Source organism: Ambystoma mexicanum, chromosome 5p (genome assembly GCF_040938575.1).
Source record: "Ambystoma mexicanum isolate Mex_15411 chromosome 5p, UKY_AmexF1_1, whole genome shotgun sequence".
Classification (NCBI taxonomy): domain Eukaryota; kingdom Metazoa; phylum Chordata; class Amphibia; order Caudata; family Ambystomatidae; genus Ambystoma; species Ambystoma mexicanum.
Window position 1 is genome coordinate 544,870,422 of NC_090930.1, and position 19,498 is coordinate 544,889,919.

Here is a 19,498-nt window from a genome sequence, read left to right on the forward strand (position 1 = left end):
AGTTGAAAAAAGAACAATACCTTTAATACAATATGTTTTCCTACCCCTCTAACCACTATAGAGCAGAACCCATCTACATTCATAGAAAAAGTGTAAAAACAAAAATATAGGTCCTAAAACAATACAGCAAAATAACATGGCAAGGTCAAAAGCACTGGAAGATTTGGGCCCTTCAGCATCTACGTATAGCCTAGACAAGACTGGTTAGGTTGATACCAACAGCTACTTAGGACTTCCTGTGCCAACTGGTGCCATAGAAAAACACTGATGTAACAACCTGCTGTGAGTATAATGTGCATAAAGGACAACTCTAGAAATTCATAAGGGCATAATGGGTCAAATATAATAGAGAAAAAGGCTAAGTTAGCATCCTGCTAATTTTACCACAACATGAGATGCAATGTACCAGCTCCTCCTTACAGGCGGATGCCAAATACTGAGCTTTTATCGCCTGCTCATTCAATTTTCATTACGACTTCATATATGGTGTGTCAAACCTTGTTAAGAGCAAGAGAAAAATCATTGTTACAGTTCTCAGGTGCAAATCCAGGAAGTGTATGGTCAATGGAAATCTGTCTTCTGAAAACTAGACAAGATGCTGAACAGGTGACAGACTTTCAAAGTCCTACCCTCAGCGCTACACAGCAGTGGCACATTGTGTGGGCATCAAAATTGCATTTCTCTAGAGTCATCTGATATTTAGCATTGTTGCACTCTTGTTTTTACATTGGCTCTAGAGGACACTGAAAAAAATACTGACTCCAGCAGGGACACTAATGCCCGATATACAGAATCTGATATTCAAAGCAAGGTTTAACTTCACTTGAGCTTGAGCAAAGAGGCTGCACACTTTCATAAATGCCATCCCAGTACAGTCCACCACGAGCTATACTCATTCAGGGGTCAGAGAATGAAGAATGTAATTTGCCCTCTTAAACCCTAGCCAATATAAAGGATTTTGTAATCCAAAACCTTTCGATGACCATGAGGTGGAAACTACAGGATTGGTCTCATTTGGAGTTTGGAGAGCTGCTTCACTGTCAATGTCCCAATCCTGTAGGGAATTAAGGAAGAGTTCTATTTTATTGTTAAAAGGGATAGAATATTCTTATAATTTAATCACTGTAATATGCAGTTTATTTCAATTGATCTCTTCTGTGGGACACATGAAATATCATTTTCTCATTAAGTTTCTTGAAATCACTACCTCTAATAAGAAAATGAATTAACTAATGTGGCAATGCCATGAAATAAGGTCCTCTGAGAAGATTTCTATTATTGAGTCTATTAACTCTTTAGGACATAGTGTAGGGCTTGGAGAAACCCACATAGGGATAAGGAATGGAACAAAAAAGAATAAAAAATACATCTGAAAAACAGTGTCAAGGAGGACAGCCAATGTACAACTCCAAACCTACTCGTAAGAGGTGCTTTAGCTTGCTGGCTTATTTGAGGTGTCAGTAATGAGAGGCAGACACAATAATGTTTTCCACACTAGCCATGTTTATTAAAAGAAAAGGGGTTTGTAAAAGGGCCTATCTTTCCCTATCCGAAAGAGAATGTCCCTGCCTATGAAACTAAAGCAAATTGGCCTTGTGTCTAAAATACATCCAACCCTCACACTAACATACAGAAACAAAAGATACAAGGGAAATGTTCTCGTTTTCAATTCAACAAAATACGCAAAAACATAATTTCAAACAAACAAGTCATGTGTCCAGGGTTTGTTCCCTTCCCCTGAACTGTGTGAGAAACCTGTAGAGGCTTCCCGAACTAGACCCCGGGGATCTGTCATCCAGGTTGCCAAGATACAGTCATCGCTATTGGAACCAGTTCCTGGGGGTGGACCAGTGAGGGAAGATCACCTGGATGGGGGGTCCTCAGGGAGTGGATGGGAACACAGACGGGTAAGATGCAGTATCCCCCTTCTTTTAACACCTTTTCCCACCATTTTACCATGTAAGATGTTAAAAACACGCCCCCCCCTTCTCCAACACGAACAATTTTGCACAAAAGACTGATACCCGAGCCGTTTACCCGACATGTCCCAACACAAGGGTCAGGCAAGGTCAGGCTATAGACTAGAATCACACACACCAGACGGCCCTTTCACTTCTCCACAGGGATAAAAGGTGAAACACAAAAGCACAGGATGAGCAAGGCAGACCGCACAATGTGAGAGCTAACTCAGCAAGGCAGTTCAAGAGAAGAAAGATGGCGCATACCAGGGGGGGTGACAAGGAGAGAAGTGACCTAGCCCTTTCCGACAAAGTCCTGCGAATCCTCCACAGAGGGAATTATAAGCCCGCAAACAATAGCCAGCATGGGTTGCAGCAGATGTCTACGGTGCACAAGACCCTCATCCGCTGATAACCAAGCCGGGGAGAGACGCAGAGTCTCTGTGGTACCAACCTTGACGCGAAGGAGAAGAAAGCCAAGCGGTTCATCACAGCCGATGAGTCGAGAAGAGAACCAATAAGAAACCGAACTGTGTTGAACAAAAAGTAGCAAAAGGCTAATTACACTGTGAAAGGCTTAAAGATCTATTGATATAAAAGGGCAAAACCAGTAACAGAGGAGTCTGACACCATGTGGGTGTTCACGCAAGAAACTCTGGGCGATTACCCAATCAGTGAAACTACCAGAACCAGAAGGGCTTGGGAAAGGCCCTCAGAAGAGGGGTCAAAGTGGTCATGCGGGGGTCTTGTAAAATCCTCTGTACAGTCGAAAGTCTTTGACCAACAGATGAACGTGAAACGAAGGGAGATAATCCCGCTTGATGAAATTAGCGCATGAACAGTGTGTCAAGAAGATTTGGCAAATGTGAATCCCGAAAGAGGGATGCTGATGGAAAGGGGCGAAGCCGGACGTCTCAAGGAACATGTTGTGTTGACAAAGGTGAACCAGTCGAAGGGAGGTTCACAGTGAATTGTTGAAAGATATGGTGCTCAAGAGACAGAAGAATGATCATGAAATACAAGCCAGAGTGAACCCAGCAGAGGGAGGCTAACATTCACAAGGGCGCTAAGCCCGGAAGAGGGGAACCCAACATCACCCAAAAAGGGAAAAACTGTTTAAAAAGACATTAAGATTCATGAACCAAGAAACAGCCATAGTAAACCCGGAGGAGAGAGGCTAACGTACTAAAGGGGTTCCGAACCCTGAAGGAGGGAGATCCAGGGGTGGAAAGTCAACACCCTGAAGGTCCATTTGAAAAGGAACTTTGCATTTGTTTGTTGAATACGATTCGTAAGGGGTCTACGCCCAGAAGCGGGAGATCCAGGGGTGAAGCCATCACTGAAAGTACATGTAAAACAGAACTGTCTGTCAAATACATCGTGCCCTCGAAATCAAGAGACTTTTGTTGAAGGAGACAACCATCGAAGAACCCGATACGGAACTGTCGGCCTGTGCTGGGAAGCTCGAACGTGTGCTGTGCTCAGGAGACCCACCTTGTCCCGTGCTCAAAACGTGGGGAAGGGAGACCCTTCAATCACATCCCGACTTATTATTTGTGAACACTTCTTTCTTTATTGAAACCCTATCCCACACTCTTTCTGTAATTAGTTATAAGGATTTGGGAATATTTTTTTTTTGGTATAGGCCTTTTATTTGACAATGCCACTAGGACTGCCTTAATTTTTCATTTGATGGTCAAAGCTTGCTCCCATCTTAGATTTAGGTTAGGTGTTTTTCCACCCAACATTTATAGTTCAATAAACACCCTTGATCTGTGATCGCGTGTGTCTTTCTTTACTGTTGCCACCATGAGTTCCTTACAGCTGTTTCAAGAAAAGTGTTTAGAATGTTCCGTTTCATCAAAGTTATATAAACAGTAATGAAAATGTCTCTTACAATGAATGTTCTTCTCAAGACGGCAAAGCAAATGTCCTTTCTACAACACAGGTTTGCATATACAAAAATAAAGTATTTTATGATTTTCAGAATGACCAAACAAATATCCTTTCCACGCACTGGTTGGAGTTTAGCAAGAACAAGTCTTTCCCAATTTTCAGGATGGCAAAACAAATGTTCCATTTCAAAATGTATCTCCTTTAACACAAGATTGGATTTTCCGATGTACTCCCCTATCAGGAACTCCACAACTGAATAGATATCCTGGTTAACTCTCCTGCCAATAATATCTCCCTTTTGGTCCTTGCAGATCCACCGGTATACTCTCCTGCCAGGTATCTCTTGCCAAAAAGGTTCACTACCTGGTGTACATTTTGTATCAGGTCTGTATGGAATGTATCAAGTCTGTCTGGAGAGGAAAGTGAACATTGGAAACTTTCCCTTTTAAAGTATAACCCAGTTGTACCTCTTTACTGAACTTCCTTGATTGCGGTTAAAACTTTTTCCAACTTCCCCCACACTGACATCCATATGTGGAGGTTTGCTCAAGTTCTGTTTGTCAATTTCCTTCTTATATGGATTGACTTTTTTTGTTATTTGTTTTATTGCGCTCATTGGTTAATCCTTTGACACACATTTAATACAGATAAAAGACAAAAGATGAAAAGAATTAAAAAGTAAAATTGGACATTCTAAAATTCCATAAAACTGCTAAAAATACAGAACTCCAAATTAGTAATTAATTAATACAACACATATATCCAGAGAATAAATAATCCAGATATATCAAACACAGAGCTTCCCTCCAAATGTGATAAGCGGCAGCAGTTATTAAAATGGATTCTGCGCTATGCAAGGTGCTCCAAAATGGGTCATGTTCAATCAACTCAAGAGTGGAAATTGATACTATTACAAATATCATTGTATCTTACTTTACTTTTTAATATTGCTATCCTATTAGGGTTTAGAAACCTATCCACATATGATACATCCAATTGATCTAAAAACCTTAATGTAGTTGTCCTTAGTTGTGTTAAAAGTTCATTTTTGCTGCCTAGTGCATGCTGTTCTGCCAACAAACTAAGCATGGACGTTGATAGGAGAAACAGGGGCTACTTCACCCTGTGGCATGTTATTCTTGGTTACAGACGAAATCTCACCCACAGAAAAACGTTCATCACAGAACTGTTCTGAGCTGGAGATTAAGTCTTCAAGGTTGGGGCTAGATGACAAATGTGTGCCCAGGATGTTGTCATAGCTAGGTGGGACTGGCCCCAAAGATTATGCTTCAAGTTGAGGCAAAGATTTAATAACAAACCGTCATTATCGACAGTGAATGAAATAATTTTCTGTATTGGTAGTTGGTGCGATAAGTAATTCATGTGACAGTGCTGTTTCCTCAGACTATGGAAAAGTGCCGGCTGTTGATAAAAAGCAGGTCATTTTAGGCTGTAAATCCTTAGATCGACCAGGGTTCTCGGGATTACCAGCAGCGTTGTTTTTGCCTTTTTTTGAAAGAGGAATATCTTTAGAGGCCCTTAGATTTTCACTTGGCTGCGAAGACGCTTACCAGCCTTCGCCACCTTACTACGCAAGACGCATCTGCGCTGGCATGCTAATTTCATGTTGTAGATTAAAACAGAGATGTTAAGTGCAAATTAGAAGCTTACCATTTCCTTGGAGGGTGAAGAGTGTCGCTCCAGCCTATCGCCGGTCCTAGTCAGCATGCTCAGCAGAAAGGGACACTCCTACACCCAAACACAAAAACCCACTGCACGCTCGGAATTATTCATGTCTGAAATATTTACCCCTGCTTTAAATGTTAAACTCCATTCTATAAACAAACACAAGGTGCTCCCTTAGATGATATTCTTCAGAGAGCATGTACAGCTCCGATTTCTTCAAGGCTCTTCATCTTTGTCCTATTCACTTCTCTCAGGCCTCACCACTGCCCCATGTCCACTTTTCATTTCAACACAGGAGAGACTTGGATCGCTTAGTCTTTTTTTTCTGTGTAGGTCAGTCTTTCAGGTCTTGCTATACTCTTATCAGTTCATACTTCTTTTTAATCTTTCAACAGCCCTGGATTCTCACTACCAGTCTATAACATGTTTCCACAAGCTCAGGTTCTCTACCTGACCTCTGGCTCTTCGCAGGTCTCTCCAAAACCCCAGGTTCTCAACACAATTCTCTTGGTGGTAATAGGTATTTCTTCAACCTCATTCAGACAGACAATATTCTGTCCCTCGTGTTAAGGGTTGTTTTTGGTAAGGTTCTTGAGGAAGTGCCTAGTCCCCAGGTCTTCCTTTGGTCTCCGTTTTTGCAAGTAGAACCTGGCTCTGTGCCCTCTTTTTCATGCACTAATAATCCCTATAGTGAGATCTCTGGCATAAATCTGCTGCACCACTGACATCAGAAGAACTACCCCTTCCCAGGTAGCAATCTCCGCATGTATCCAATAAGCGGAGATTAGCATGTCTGCTTCTTCTTTTCTGCTTTTTTCTAGCCCCTTTGTAGTCATGGGCTGGTGGCTGTTTTGTAAGTTGGCTCACAACTGGTCTTTCCGGATCATTTTGGGTTGAATGATTGGCTTTGCTTCCTGTGAGGTTTAGTTTGAAAGGTTGCCTCATTATTAGTCCCCTTCTGATATTGGCAAGGGTTTAGTTAGTGTGCACATGGCTCAATGGTCAGTGTAGTGTTTTTTAAATAATTTTCTTTATTGCTTATTGAATTTTCAGAAAGAACAACCTCAACAATCGATACATAACGGGCCATTAATTCAAAACACATCTAGGGTATAAAAGCAGGAGAAATCCTAAACTGGAAGGAGGGAAAAAGGAATGTAAAAAAAGGGGGAGGTGTAGGGGGAGCTAAACATACAAATCATCCCAATGGCTGCATCCCTCTCTAGTCGCTATTTATACTTCAAGGACACATTCTCCCTGCTGAAAAGAAGCGATAAACTGAAGCCGGTCATCAACTATAGGCCTGGCATCAATCAAGCAATGAACAATTGAGCTGTTGAAATATGCACTGTGTGTTTGGTTTGTATTGTTATTTGTTTGAATAAATCAATAAAAAAAAGTGTTTAAATTATTTTTTTTAAAAAACTATACGTCTGGCATCACTCTTCCAATACAACAAATTAGCCACCACACTACCTCTATAAACCTAAGAGAGATTACCAACAGGCAAGCCAATGTCAGCTGAAAATGGGCCCAAAATACACAACGTAGTCATGCGAGGAAGAGAAAGGCCCAGCACAAGGTCCATATGCTGGAGGTCTTCCTCCAGCACGACTGGATCTTCTCACAATACCAGTACATATGCAAAGTGGTACCCGCAAACCTTTTACAATTCCAACATAACTCATCTAGACTCAACCTACAGGACACCAACGTTTGGGGGGACCAATAGATGTAATGATTGAATTAGTGATTTTAAGTATGGGCCAAGCCATCAGAGTCATTTTGTAACTACAGTTGAGTGTTGTCATGGCCCTAGAGTGTCCGCGGTGGTTTGTGTTCTCCCAGGAATGGTGCCTATGTTCTCGCCTGACCAGGAGCGGTCTGCACCAAATCCTCAGTTCAGACCTGGGATCAACTGTGACAGGGTCAAAGATCTGACCCAGTCATGAGGGGATTGGGACCCCTCTCATCCGGTTGCAGGAAGCCTACCATGGATTTTCCTGAAGCCTGTTCTGCACCAGAGGTTGGTAGGGGGAAGTCAAGAGGGGCCCAGTCTCTGTCTGTTCTACATGTGCCTGACTGAATTTGTCAAGTACCCCTTCATCTTGCTCCATACAAGGCTTGCCATTGCTCCCTCTCTTCTCTTACAGGACCACACTATCAGGATTCTTCAAGGCAGAGATACGAGTCAGTAGCTCACTGGAGAGAGGAAGCTGCAAGAGGGGTGGCTAGGGAACACTGCACATTATACTGGCAATACAGACAATTCAACAGACACAAACTCGAAAAATGACTGTTTTCAGAAGGCCACATTTCCAAAAGCTGGTGGACCCGCGTACGAGAAGGGGGTAGGGGCTTATGGCTCATGAAATGTGCGTTGGTGATTGTAACTGAACCACTGGAGAAAAGGAAGACACCAGTTGGCTTGAGGGTGCCAACAAAGGGGCCTGAAGGAGGCAGTGTGGTTTGTTCGGGTGAGGTCAAGGGAGGAGGATCACGAGACCAGTGGAAGGCAGATGAAGGACTGTGTAGAAGAGCGTGGAGAAAAATTGTCAAAGTGAAGTGTTAGCTGCTGAAAGAAATTTCTACTTGGGTTTGAGTTTGTGCAAGGTGAGACAAAGGGACAGTGTGGGAGGTGTGATTCTGAGAGATTAAAAAGGGTGGCTGAGAGTGAAAGGAAGGTTGTTGTGGGAGAATGGTATAGTAGAGTGAGAGGAGTGGAGAGTAGTGGGAGGAGAATGTACGAGAGAAGTAGAGTATACAATCTGCGGGTGTCACACCTACTGTGCCCCTTCATCGTGGTTTGTGTGCTACCCCTGTGCCTACCATTCCACAAAGAGTACGTGTTGCACATAGAACATCTAGACCGTTCTATACACAGTGGAGATTGTCCACTGTATATAGAACTGTGGCGGCGGCAGTTGATTTGCTGTTAGAGACCACATGTTCTTCCTTCTTGTCACGTGTCTCTATCGCACGTACTTAGCTGTACGTCGTCGGTTAGTCACTGCTTCTGATTGATCGTTGTGGTTTAGTCTGAAGCCCCGGCTCGTTCGAGTCTTTTCCTGCTAACCTTTACCAGCTTTTCCAGACTTCTTCTATTCCGTGCAGAATTCGGAACGGAATTTGCTGGCTACTGTCTCCAGCTATCCTACCCCAGCGGGGTACTCCTAGTAAGCGTTCATCTGGCGATGTCCTGATCGCATCCTTCTTCCCTTGAACATTTGCTCTTGTTCGTGAAGGCAGAGAAATGTGTTTATCACTCACAAGAAGTGGAGTTCCTAGGTTATGATACAACCAATCACAGGGTGCGCATGGGTCAGTCCAAAGGCAAAGCCATACTAGACTGGCCTGTACCCAGTAACATCAAAACGCTACAAACCTTTTTTAGGATTTGCTTATTTCTACCCTCGTTTTATACAGCCTTTTTCCAGGAAAGTTGCTCCTCTTACAGCACTGACCAGCTCCAAAGTAGCGTTTTTCTGGAATGAAGACGCACATAGGTCCTTCCTTGCGTTGAAAGAGGCATTTACCACTGCTCCTGTTTTGCAACACCCTGATATTGAACTACAGTTCATTGTGGAAGCCAATGCCTCCAGCATTGCGATTGGTGCCATCCTTTCCCAGGAATGCATTGATACCAAGGAAGAACATCCTATTGATTTCTTTTCTCGCAGACTAACTCCTTACAAACAAAATTACACTGTTACCGAGAGGGAGTTGCTGGCTGTTAAGGGTGCGTTCCTAGAATGGCGCCATCATCTTTAGGGGGCTAAACATCCAGTGTTGGTATATTTAGATCATCGCAATCTAAAGACATTTAAAACCAGGAAGTGTCTTACAGCTCGACAGGCCCGATGGTATGCTTTCTTTGCAGTTTAATTTTCACATTACCCATCGTCCTTCGCGGTTCCACACAAAAGCTGACGCATTGTCTCGTATCAACAGTGACGTTCAGGGGACCCATCCAAAACAACGTCCTGTTCTCTCTGATCATGTGATATGCAGCTACTCAGTGCAACCTTCACTGAGACAAGAGATTCAGCATTGGGTGCCTAAAAAGCCCTGCGAGATACAAGACCTCAATCTTGATATACAGAACAGTTTGCCTTTCATACAAGGCATTCTGTTTCTACCTACTGAAAGCACTCGAGACAAGGCACTTTGATGGAGCCACAATTCCGTGGTTGCTGCGCATCCGGGCCAAAAGATAACCCTGGAATTACTTAGCCGGTAGTGTTGGTGGCCTTCCATGTCACGAGACGTGACAGATTATGTTTCATCCTGCTCCATTTGTACACAATGCAAGGAGGCTGTGGCAAGCCGATGGGATTGTTACGTCCACTACCAGTACCTGACAAGCCCTGGCACATGATTCATCAGAGCTGCCTCAGATTCAGGGTTTTACTACCATATGGGTGGTGGTGGATTACTTCTCTAAGCTGGCAATGTTTGTTCCCTGTAAGGGTCTACCTACAGCCCCTGTTCTATCAGAATTGTTTATGCGGCATGTTTTCCACTTTTTTGGCCTGCCGTCCATTAACACCGACAGGGGGTCCCAGTTTGCTTCCCGATTTTGGAAGGCGTGAAGCTCCGCTTTTCTCATTGATGATACAAGATCTAGCTCTTACCATCCACATACAGACGGACAAACAGAGAGAACAAACAGTACTCTGGAACAATATATACAGTGTCTGTGTTTGCAATTTCAATCTACCTGGTTATCAGTTTTACCCTCGGCCAAATTTGCCTACAATTCCTCACATTCCTCAACACATACTTCCCCGTTTCTTGCTTCATATGGTCAGCATCCCAGATCCATTCCGATGGATCCGGTTCTGTACCAAGACATACCTGCTGCAGGTCAAAACATAAGGGACATCACGATGCTCCATTCCAGAATCACAAAGCATTTGTTAAGAGCCCAGGAACGGGTGAGGTCCTATGCTGATGCGCATAGGAAACCGGCCCCGATCTACTGGGCTGGTATGAAGGTCTCGTTGTTACCAGACATTTGAGGATACCCGGAAAACGGAAACGGTTGCCCAGATTCATCCGTCCATATGACATCACTGATGTGATTAATCCAGCTGCTGTTCGTCTGGATCTACCAAACCATTGGCGGGTGCATCCGGTTTTCCATGTTTCCCTCATTAAAACTTGTCTGTCTTCCACACATCTCCCTGTCAAACCTTTGTCCGTTTCGGTGAGGGGCTCTGACGAGTATGAGGTCAAGGCCATATTAGATCTGCATTTGCGATCCGGGAAACCCTATTACCTGGTTGATTGGAAGTGATACGGTCCAGAGGATAGGTCCTGGGAGCCTCTGTCTAATATACACGCTCCGGTTTTGTTACGCCGCTTCCATGCTAGGAGGGGTGTGGCGATCCCTTTGGGGGAATGGCACCGTCACACCTATTGTGCCCCTTCTTCGTGGTGTTTGTGCTACCCCTGTGCCTATCATTCCGCAAAGAGTACGTATTGCACAGAGAACGGCTAGACCGTTCTATACAGTGGAGATTGTTCCATACACTTCCTGGTAGGCGGCGTCGGCAGTTGATTCACCGTTGGAGACCACGTGTTCTTCCTTCTTGTCACGTGTTTCTATCGCACGTACTTAGCTGTACGTCAGCGTTTAGTCACTGCTTCTGATCGATTGTTGTGGCTTAGTCTGAAGCCCAGTTCGTTTGAGTCTTTTCCTGCCAACCTTTACCAGCTTTTCCGGACTTCTATTCCGTGCAGTATTCAGAATGGAATTTGCTGGCTTCTGTCTCCCGCTATCCCACCCGAGCGGGGTACTCCTAGTAAGCATTCATCTGGCGATGTCCTGATCGCATCCTTCTTCCCTTGAACATTTGCTCCTCGCTAACCTCCCGAGCGGGAAACCCCAAGTAAGCATTTTCCCTGGTCATGTCCTGGTCGCTACATTTGTTGTCTGTTCCACAGAGGGATTTATCTCTAAGTGCTACTTATTACAAACAGTTACCTGGGCTGTCTGCCGACCGCATCTGTTCATTTCAATTTAGATTGGCAGCTGCTTCCAGTGTTTTTTGACTCAGCATTCTGGGTTTTGTTCAAATCAGTTTTGTTTTGGGTTTATTTTTCCAAGGGCATTGGAAGTTCCTATTGCTACCCACGTTGGAACAATTATCCAGATGTGGATTGGGGTTCCGTTTTCTTCATTATACTTAACTATTGTGGATATCCAAAATGCACATAACTATTGGGATGCTATCCAGGGGTGCACCAACCCAGCACTAGCGCTTCCCTCGTGCCGTTCGGGATTAGCTTCCAAACTAACCTTCCCCTTCCTAGTCATTGTTTTCCAATTGGATTAATCTGGAGTTCTACGTGTATACTTTAGTATTGTGGACTACGCCAACAGGTTAGTGTGGGCCTAGAGGGGGTATTATAAGATTGAGACATCTTGGAAGCATACTTATAGTCACCTTTATTTTCTACAGCTTGCGGTTTTTCGTGCTCCTTGCCCTTTTCGTTGATTACTCACTCTGCCTGTAATTATATTATCAGAGAGAGAGTTTCATCAATTGGAAGGTCTTACTTTGATCTTACCCTCATCTCTCCGTGGTAGTCCATCAGCGGTCGGATAACAGAATTCAAGCAGGTTAGATTACTCTCACCACATATCCTTTACTAAGGTCTGACCTTACGACTTGTACCCTTTGAAAGTGCAGGTGGTGGTATACCTATCCAGGGATCTGTTCATGACAGCGGGTGAACCATAGAGAGGGAGGAACATCAGAGGGACAGAAGAGGATGTGTGAGGGAGAGAGTGGAGGGACGGTGGGAGGAATAGAAGGAGGCAAGTAGGAAGCAGGGAAAGGAGACAGTGAGAAGGTTAGAGAAGTACAAGGGTTCGAGAGGAAAAGGCAAGTTCAGCCTGTGTAATTCAAAGGCATTTAACCCAGTACTACAGATAACTGATTTTTGTGGGACCCCTGGATAGGATGCACCTAGGAATTCCCAGAGGGAGGGGAATCGGATAGAGAAGGTGTTGGCCTTCAGGTCATCACAACCAGCAAGTCGGATTTTGGATACTAAGGGTTACCCTAGGGGTTACCGATCTCTAGTGACAACCTTAAGCGAGCACCTTTGTAGAAACATGTATTTAAATAAAAACGTCAACACGTTACATAAGTTGGTGTGGTCTTGAGGTTATCTGTGACACAATTAAACAAATTGGAGTGTGTTTTCACCCACTGCCACCAAGTGGGCATTTTCTCAGTGGTCATCTTGGAATGTTTTTCGGTTTTGACCCCAATTGTTTTTTCTCACACCTAATAATTTGTTTTCTGTGCACAAAGAAGTAAATTTGGTGGTCAAACCTAGTCTCCTGGTCTCCGCAGATGAGTGTTAAACGAGAAAGCACCAAACATACTGGGGGTTATGGTGCTCTCCATAGCAATCTTTGCATTTCACCCAAAATGTTAAGGGCCCATAGCTCCTGCGGCCGCAGTACAACCACTTAATTCCAGTTGAGTTGTGATATCACAAGTCCTTTTGATACAGCCAGCCCACTGTGTGAAAGGAAATGGAGTCGAATACTACCTGCCATTTAAGTATTTAATTTAAGAGAGGACTAGACTCAGTTTTCACTCTGAAATTACTTTCTGGGAATGCATTAGTTGATAATGAAACCAAATAGGTGTCTGTTTAATAAATAGAATGTTGGCATTTGGTACTGGGGAGCAGGAATCTGTCTTTATGTTACCTGTTATTTAAACCAAATAGTCAACAATGTAAATAAAACTGGTAAAATTGTTTTACCTCTCCAAAACTGCACACTGGTCATACCATCCACTTTATGGCGATTTTGCGATTTGCAAAAAACAAAAAAAAAAAAAAAAAAAAAAAAAAAAAAAAAAAAAAAAAAAAAAAAAAAAAAAAAAAATCGCAAAATTTGCCATTTCCCACAATTGCCGCTATAAATCATTAAATGAGCAGGAAAAAGACACGTAAGCTTAGTGTGTCTTTTTTCGCACTCATTTAATGATTTAGAGCGAACACAGCTGACTGATTGCAGCAGCTTGAGGGTTAACACCTCCGGCTCTGCGTTGCAGGCCCAGGATTGGGGGAGGGTCACGCAGGCCTGGGAGCTGCACAGCATTTGGCTGTGACCCCAGGCACCTCCAAGGCTCTTTGAGTGCCCGCCCTGCCGAGCTGACAGTGTTGGCGAAGCGTAGCCAGGTAAGCACTGGCCTGTCCGCTCATCTGCCCCCAACTCAGAGCACCCAAAGAGGCCACTGGACTGTTTTCATTACTGGCGCTCGACAGGAAAGTAAATTACTTTCCTGTCGAGTGCCGGAAAAGAAAGCATAAACTTAATGCTTTCTGCCGCTCGTCTACAATTGGTATCATGCAGCCCAGCCTTGAATCAAGGCTGGGCTGCATGATTCCAATTGAAGACTCTCGTATGTGTATCCATTTCAAATTGCTTTACAATAATTGTAAAGCAATTTGAAACGAATACAGCTACGAGCGTTTGTATCATGCAGCCCAGCCTTCAATCAAGGCTGGGCTGTACGACACCAATTACGCACAAAATTGGGTGTTTAAATTTATGAAAGGCAAATGCCATTCGTCCTGTACAATTTTGGTGGTTATGCAAAGCCAATTTAATGATATATGCTTATTTCACCTTGATATGCTAGTTTCTGATGACATTACATGCCATTGCATTTGTTGAAGAGTCCCCCCACTTTAATTTGTAGGACTTGACCCCTGGTAGTGTTGTGATGTCATTTCTGTTTGTGGGTGTGTTAAGTCACTATGTGTGGGTGGCATAACCAAGGAATGATGACCACCCAAGAGAGTTCATTGTTTGGCTAGGTATTATGGGCTTGCAGTTACTGCCACTGCATTGCCCCTGTGTCTTGGGCCTCACGGATTCCTTCCATGGAGAAGTGTAGAGTTGTTCCCCCTCTCTCCTGGGGTCATAGGACAAGCGAAAAGCAAACCTATGGGCTTCAACCAGGGTTACACTTTTTAATTCAAGCCTATCTGTTTATTTGCTTTCCACTTGTCTGCTGGAAGTAGTGGCGCAGCACCATTTCCATGGAGCTGATCAGGCAATATCCCCCCTCCCCCACCACAATCCAAAATGTTAGGCTGTGGTGACTCGACCTGGCTGTCCTACAGAGCGTGGCCAGACAGAACACAACATTTTGTTCCTCACTAACAAAAGCCTTGCAATTACTTGGTTTTAGGCTAAAAAAGATGTTAAATGATATATTTTTCAACATTAGAAAATGCCGCAAAAAACGCAGTTGTGTGCTGCACTTTTTTTCTTTTTTGTGCCGCAAAATTTTCCATTTCGTGCCGCAAAATTTTCCATTTCATGCCGCAATTTTCTGGAGGGTCTGACTGGTGCGTTTGCTCATACAGTACAGATTCTACATGTACACAACTGAAAGGTGTTGTGCATCGGAGGAAGCAAGAGGTCATGTAATAAAAGGAGTGATGCCACTTTCATGTATTCTAATGAATCAAACACTGATAATAAAATATGATAATGCAAGTCACCTCAGCGTTCTACAACGTTATAAAGGCACTCAGCATGTGGCCTTGTATCGCTTTCTAGTATTAGAACTCCTAGATGACTGCCAATATTCTTATAATGTACATTTGGGGTTATAAACGTATGTACGATTTTGTAGGCCTTTATTACACATTTTTAAACTACTGCATTACATTCTTGTGTATTGCCATTATGGGTCTGGTGTTGTAAGATTAACCTTATCCTAACTTTTGGTGGCGCTTTGGCCATTGTTGGCGAAGGGTGAACTTTTTTTCTTCCCTCTTGGTGCTATATGTAAGATATGGTGTATATTTGTATTAACGATCTTTTGTTTCAGAGATTCTGGGAATTATTGTGACCATCCATGTGTGCAATTTGTGTCCTGAACATGACCATGCCAATGTGTTTTATTCTTGTCTAGCCACCCGCACCCCACACACCTCTCAGCCTTGCATGTATTGTGCCTATCACCAGGTAGTTGGCATACATTTATTTAAGGAGTGGGAAGCGTCTGTCTATGGCCTTTTACTGTTTTTATACATGCAAAGTGTCTTACTATGTTATTTTAACCCTTATAGTGCATCTGTGATTCTATAATAAAGTGTATATTGTACAGTATACCAGTGTGGTGTATTCTCAAGGATTAACTATTGGGAACAACTGTACTTTATTACTAACCTACATCCTCCCTTAGTTATATGTCATTTATAATGCGCCTTTACACAAGTGTTTGTACGCGCGACAAGACCTGGGAGAGAAGACAAGACAAACGATCTTACTAGGCCTTAGGTAATTTAGATCATGTAAGCGTGACGGTGTATAGTGCAGGGGCAAGTGCCAGGGAGAGGGAAGGGGGTCCTGGGGGAAGAGTGCAATCAGGGCAGCATTGCTCTGAGTAAGTGCAGCCAGGGCAGTGCGGCTCTGGGTAAGTGAAAGGAGGAAGGGGACTGTGGGTAACAGTAACAGCCCCAAGTGCATGGTAGGTTCGTAGGCAGTGCAGGAGGGACTGATCATGGAGGAGCCGAGTACCCAGTGGACTTTTGGTTGGCAGTGACACAAAGCTTTGTGAATGGAAGTGGGTAGGGGTGGCGGAGGCAGTGGTATGCTTGTGGAATGTGCTGTTACATGTTTCCATGCATCGCTGTGTTATGGTGTTGGGGTTGGGTAGAAGTGCTGCTGGCTATGTTATGTTTGTGGATTGTGGTTTCTGGCCACATGTTTGCATGCATGGCTCCATTATGTTGTGCTGGGTGTGGGCAAGCAGTAGACTCTTGTGTGCATGGTCAAAGGTATGATGGATGATTTTGGATGCTGAAATTGTGGATTTTTTTCCAGACCTTTGTACTGAAGATCCTTTGGAAGCACACGAGACGTGTACTCGGAGAATTCAACAGTAAATATGGAGTGCTGTACAAAAATTATAGTGTTGGATGTAGAGTTCTTGGCTATGATTGCTGCATGCATGCATCAATACTTCACAGTACTCAATGAGGGAGTGCTGGAAGAAGAACAAAGGCGAGGGGAGAAGGACTGTCCCTGCTTCCCTGGGGTGTAGCCCTCGCTGTAGCTGGGAAAGCGCACATGCCACATCCTGCCATTCTCAGCATGTTGGGAATGCGAATGAAACTGTGGGGAATATGGAATCAGATGTCAAGGATGTGGTTCATAGCAAGGGGCGGTACTACTTTTTCCCAATGCTCTCTGTGTAAGGTCGGTAGAGATGGAGAGATGCGCAGTGCTGATCGTGGGTGATACATTTGTACAGGATCTGCACAGGTATGCCGTGGAAAGAGGCGTTGCTGCTAATTTTTGGTTGGAAGGAGTAGACACTTTGTGGGCCAGTCTCTATGCGTGCAGTTTCGGCTGCATGGTTCGCCTTTGCAGATATGTGGCTTCTATGGTTACTGTTCAAGTTGTCGTCGTGCATTATGGAGGTCTACATTTGGGTTACACGTCGTGTGGACGTTTGCACTGTCACTTGAAGAAGTTGATGAATGCAGTGATGCAGATTTATCCCACTGCCAAGTTCTTTTTCTCAACCATTCCACCATGAGGAGTATGGGACCATGCCGGTGTAATTTGTCCCCAGTCAGAGCTCAAAAGATATCTTTTAAACAGAAACATGTCTACATTTATGTGCGCTGATGGGATGTTCTCCACTCACTATGAGAGCATGAAGTTGCAAAATATACACTGCTTCATGCAAATGGCATTTTTTGAACGCCATTGCCAATACCATTTTCTTTTACACTGTGCAAGGAGCGCTGACCATAATTCGGTAAAAAATGAAGGAGAAGCACACAGAAAATCTTATAAAAGAGGAAAAAAGAAAAAAGAAAAAGTTTGCAAGCACGTAAAAAATAATAAAAGAGAAGAAAAACCTTTTCAGAGGGACCACTTAACACCCAATTCCTGTACCCTGTTTCACACTCTCCCCCCTCCCTCCACACTCCTAACCCCCTTCCTAGCATGAAATCTCAGCAGATTCCCAAGTAGTTTCGGGATTACACGTGGCACATCCGGCCATTTTCAGGATGGGAGCCATGGAAATGGGATTGTGGAGGCTAAGGCATTGCGCCATAAGGTTTGAGGTTGTGGTGTGTACGCAAAAACTGTGGTAGAAGGTCCCGTTGTACATAGAAGTGCAGAAGGCTATGGTGGAAGCGTGCAAGGTAAGGGGCAGGCATCCTGTTTGTATGCATAAACTGCATCAATGTAACGTGTCCCATCACACAGACTTTGAGGGGATGGTGGGCTGTGACATGGGGAAGGGGTACACATGCAGGTCTGGCAGTGCCGTTTTATTTTGTCCTTAATATACCCTTGTACGCAATCTTTTAAAGGCGGCACAATTGTCCACCAATTTTTCCATTTTGGCTGCCAGGCTGTCCATTTTGCTATTTACAGAGTTTCTTTCCTTTCCTATGCCAGTATGTTGTTGTGGAAGGGGTACCGCGTGTGCTGCCTTGCTTTCCTTTCCAATATCTTCTCTTACAGAAAAGAAAATGTGTTAGGTGTAAATGAAGCAATATCTATTACATATTTTACGTTTCACACTACTGTGAGTACCAATGGGGATAGTTTCGTACGTCATTGAGTCATGAGGGAACTTTTCTTCCAGCCACTGTAAGGTGCCTGCCATTGCTACATACAAAGAAAATACGCTTTGTTTCTGTACTATTATATACTGCACCACCTGTGCAATTATCAGACAAAACGTAGTGTGCTTGCTACGTTGCAGTGATGTTCTGGTCTTAGTACTTTCCCGTCCTTACTCTGGACGTTCGTTCATTGTTACCATGCACAGTAGCAGTGAGGTAAGATTGTTGAAGGGAAAGGTCACTTCTGTTGTTGGTGCATGCCGTTATGGTGTACTCCCTATGCCTTTATGCTGTTTGCTTCATAACTACACAGTTTGCAGATCGACTCTATTTTACCTTGCAATTCATGTACATGCTGCTGCTTGCATATGTTCCTTGTGTTTGCTAAATGGTACCACTATGTAAGAGCCCCTGCCTTTCTGAGCAGGTTGGATGCCACCCGATGTCCACGACCAGACGCATACTCCGAGACAGCTCTGCGCATTAACATGGTGCCCACAGGCTCAGTATGTTGTACAGTACATCTTCAAAAAGTAAGGGTATCCAGCTAAAACCTATGCAATTCACTGAAATGACATTTGTAGTAGTGCAATTTACCCATAACGTCCCTTCAACAAAGTTCTTTGAATATATATATATATATGTAGAAAAAAAGGACTGGGAACCAATCCGGATTACATCGGCACTCCGGCTGTGATCGAAGTGAAAGGCTGAATGTCTTCAATAAATCCACACGCAGATTTGTATTCCGTGCAGTCAAAGTGTCCTTTATTGTTTAAGATACATGGACAAAGGAGGCAGCAACGGTCCTAGGTGCAAGAAGGAACGACGCGTTTCACCCTACTCGGGCTTCGTCAGGTAAGTGACATAGAGAGAGGACTATGGTATTATATAGACAAGTATATGAGTCCTTTTTCAATGTTTTGCACTAAGATAAGGTAACAAGTAGTAGGCAAAAATGCAGCCATGTTGGAACATACATAGCAACACAATTCAGTGCATTTAAAAGAGACACAGCATTTTCATAGACAGTGTAGCGGTTTGAAACATGTTTGTTTAATCACACCAAATGTCCCAAGTGGGTAAGGGATGGACAGAAAGCCTGAGATTGCTGATATTGAATCACTGATATTAAATCATGTGGTTTCATCTAGGTATTTGCCAATGTCAATAAAATTGGGTAAGACAATCGTACACCGTTTTCTATTGTGCTTGGTATGTTGAATTAAATATATATATATATATATATATATATATATATATATATATATACACACACACACACACACACACACACTCTACCAGGGGATTTACTA

General features: G+C 43.6%; 1 protein-coding gene across 1 annotated transcript in view; it reads right to left on the reverse strand.

Moving 5' to 3' along the window:
• Positions 1 to 19,498, reverse strand: part of UTP14A (UTP14A small subunit processome component) — a 684,761-nt gene that overhangs the window by 648,427 nt on the left and 16,836 nt on the right. The window lies entirely within an intron of this gene.